The 3,969-nt window shown below is 37.8% G+C and overlaps 1 long non-coding RNA gene across 1 annotated transcript; it reads right to left on the reverse strand.

The window, feature by feature from the left end:
• Positions 1–1,043: 1,043 nt before the first annotated feature.
• On the reverse strand, positions 1,044–2,634 carry LOC138353999 (uncharacterized). The gene is made up of 2 exons (XR_011223377.1): positions 1,795–2,634; positions 1,044–1,689 (listed from the first exon to the last, which is right to left on the reverse strand). It is a non-coding gene; the product is annotated as an uncharacterized lncRNA (long non-coding RNA).
• Positions 2,635–3,969: the final 1,335 nt, after the last annotated feature.

A 3,969-nucleotide genomic window follows, 5' to 3' on the forward strand; every position in this document is an offset into this window, starting at 1 on the left:
ATTTACTTCTAATTTCGATATGAAATTACATTATTTCAGAGTAAAAATAGGTTTGATCATGTTCTACGTTCAGCACCAACATTACAGTAAGTAAATACAGTATACCATATTTCTTCTTCAGCATTTAGGAACAAGGTTTTGTAAATGTAAATAGCACAAGAGAATTTGGGTAGATTTGGGGTAATTCTATGGACCGGGCTGGGAAGGGAGGAAGAGATGAGAAAGACGAGAAGGCAAAGAATACTGACTGGTGGAACACCAGTGTTAATGGCTAGAGTGGGAGAATTGGAATCATTCACAGAGACATACTAGAGCCTGTCAATGAGGCAAGATTGTAGGTATTGAAGGGAGTGACCTCTTACTCTGTAATGTTATAATTTAAGAAGGTTAATGTGTTAATAGTGTCCAAAAATCTCATGTAGGTCAGCAAATAAATTAACAGGGGTACCCATTTTTTCCAAGAGCTGCATATATCAAGTTAATCATACTAATTGGTGCATGACTGGTCCTTTTTTGGGCCTGAAGCTATTATGGCAAGAATTAAGTATATTTTGTTTTGCTAAATAGTAGTAAAGCTGTTTGTAGATTAAGTCTTTAAAATATTTTAGACAAAACTGGCGGAATTGACATATGTATAATTGTTGATTCAGTGAGATTGCCACTTTTATGGACTAAATTAGCATTTTTTTTTTTTTACAATATCAAGAAAGGTTTGGAGTTCAAATGATTTGTTGTAGAGCAATGCAATGGCTGGAGCTAAAAATCTAGATGCCTTTTTTTTTTAGTAAATTAGGGTTGGTATCTTAACATATGGTATCTGTGCATTGGGGTTCATTCATCCACTGCAAATTACCTCAAGCCCATCATCAACCAACAAAAATCTGCTATCAGAACTATAAAACTGTCTTCAAACAACACACAGCATGTCTCTTTAAATCTCTGAACATGCTAAATATAAAGTCGCTCTACAAATTCTCTTGTGCTATTTACATTGTAACGGTTCTATTGCTACGTAAAGTATGGTGACAAATAAACACAGACACTAAGATACTATATATATATTTGGTCGAATATACAGAAGTACACAGGTGATACTTTGGTTACAAAACCTTGTTCCTAAATGCTAATCCTAATCTGAAACTCTTCATTGATAGATGTAATGGAACCCACGAGCACCACAACATAAATAAATATCCTTTTGATATAAATTGACAAATCATGCTTATGTAATTGACAATCATCCTAATATTTCATTATTGCCAGTTTGGATAATATAATTGTCAGAGAGGATTATGCCAGTCAGGCTAATATAATTGCCAATCAGGCTGTGGTAACCGACCTGTGAGATTTATATTTATTTAATTTATATGAATATATAGAATTTATATTTACGTTAATTTATATACTTCGATAACAATTTGTATAATGATAAGTGGACTGTATTTCTGCAATAATCTCATAATCTCACAAATCGATCCTCTACACATTAGGGGGGGTTTAATAGTTTATATATATATGCAGCCAATCAAACTACAGTAACTACTACATACATTGATGAGGTTCCTTATCTTATAGTACAGCAGGTTAGTCCACCAGGTATAACTAGGGTGTAGACACCAAATTATCCTCTTTGAGGCAGCTTCCATCACCCAGTAACTGGTGCACAAAATCTTGCACCCTCGTCTTGACCTGTCAAAAGTGCGCTAGCTGTGAAGCCAGAATCCTATATATGACAAGCTATATCAGAGAAAACACTATACAGTACATGGAACATTAAAGACCTGGCTTAATTACCTTTAGTATGAGGCGATTTCGCGTTCTAACCGGCTAACCCTATATCCTGACATTAATGGCCATAAATGAATGATAAACGGGTTTCGGATAGACACTTAACTTGTATTTGTAGACAGCGTGTTGACAATGGTACACCTTTGGGTTCCATAACACTACGTCCAAGTAAATTTAACAGGAGCCGAATTTGCTCCCGTGTGAGCCTCTGGTCTCAATAAACAATGGCTGCCCTCCTTCCTCCACTCTGACGCCTGGCTTACATTGTCCAGATTTCAGAACGTGATAGAAGGGTCACATTTACTCTACTTTAATATTGATAATTAAGTTAATTTATATAAGATGTTTTTATGATGGTAAAGTCCAAAGACTAATGTATTTAAGAATAATTCCCACCATAATAGGTGGTGAATTATAATAGTGTGTGGTGATGATATCCCGTTTTCTATAGACGGTAATTCCACTACAAGTTACGTTTTCTATGGTTAACTTGTTGGTAATACAGCAGCTATTATCTGTATGATTATTAAATGGTGTCGGATTTTCCGACATAATTCCCCAGGGGGCTGCTCACGGGTCGAAGTCCTATTTAGAACAGACGAACACCGATACTCCTCCTTCGAATTATTAGATTAATTTGATGTTAGTAGTTAGTAATCACACATTTGTGTGTCTGTTCGTACAGGACGGATGTCCCGTACTAGAGTTGTAGGGGTTAGAAGTCTAATGCGATTTCATTTCCCTGTCAACTCTTGAAAGGCTAATATTCAAGCCTTATTACATATTATTTAACCCAGAAGACTGGATGTGATCAAGTACTACAGTCAAGTATGATTCAGGGACTGCAGTGAGATCAGTGACATTAGATATAACTTGAAGTTTCTTCAGGTAACTGGTCACTGATATATAAACACTGAGGCCCATGGAATACATCTTGATTAAATAATAAATGTATCAAATCAGTCATCAGATTTATTGGGGTTTAATTTAGTTAATTGATTCAGAAGATTGAATAGCTCATCATTAAAGTAAAGTATGGTTCTGAGACTGCAGTGGGTTCAGTGACATTGGTCGCAGTGACTTGTAGCTGTTTTAGGCTACTGTTCACTGATTTGCCACTGAAGCCTCATGAACTCATCTTCAGCTTTATATGATGATACTAACATCAACCTCTGTTACTATAGTCAGCTGTAATCTCCTTAGTATAATGCTACTGGAGAAATATAATCAGCTGACAAATTTAGATTTCTACTGGTATTGTTTATCTGCAGGCATAGGTCTCCTCAGGCTTGATACTGGGCCTGAGAGTAATTTACCTCCTGCAGAGTTTAACATGGTTATACCCTGATATTTAGTAGGGCTACCGATGAATCGATGACAATAGTCTGTCCCTACAAGGAGACCGAAGTCGGTGAGGTGATCAGACTTAATATTATCTGCCAATTTTATTCCTCTATTTCTCAGGAATTTGGCTGTTGCTCTCAGACCTTGAACTTGTAGGTCTACTGGTATTTTGTCCACCACAATGGCTTGTACTCTACAGACGTACCTGCCTAAACGTACTGATGGTTGTACCACCTGGTAGACTTGAGGTCCTGCATCTGTTACAAACCCTGAGATGTTGAATGACGTCTGGGCTACAGGCCTTAATTGTAATTCATCTGCCAGCTTTTTAGTAATATATGTTCTCTGGGATCCTTGGTCAAACAACCCACGGGTATGGACCTTGGCCCTCTTATTCAGGATGGTAATTTGGGCAGTAGGCAAAGTCGTATTACCTTTAGACTTTGCCGATTGGACACTGTCTGTTTGTTGCACCTTGCAGTACTGTACTGTGGTGGGAATGCTATCTTCCACCTTGGGGTTTGGAGACGTTGTTTTGGTGTCTCTGCACAATGCTGCATGGTGTTGACCTTTGTTACACCTATTACAGGTATGTAATTGGGTATCACAGTCCTTGATGTTATGTTTCCTGAGGCACCTCGTGCAATGTTGCAAATCTTTGAGTCGCTCAACACGGGCATCACTATCAGGAAATTTAGGGCAGTGGTACATTGAATGTTTCTCATTGCAGAACAAACATGTTCCATAGCTTCCAGTACCCTTTGGTGTCACGTTCTTGGGTGACACAGTAACTATAGGCTTGGAGGGTCCCACTGCATATACGCCCACACTGCCACT

This window comes from Procambarus clarkii, chromosome 60, assembly GCF_040958095.1.
Source record: "Procambarus clarkii isolate CNS0578487 chromosome 60, FALCON_Pclarkii_2.0, whole genome shotgun sequence".
Taxonomy (NCBI): Eukaryota; Metazoa; Arthropoda; class Malacostraca; order Decapoda; family Cambaridae; genus Procambarus; species Procambarus clarkii.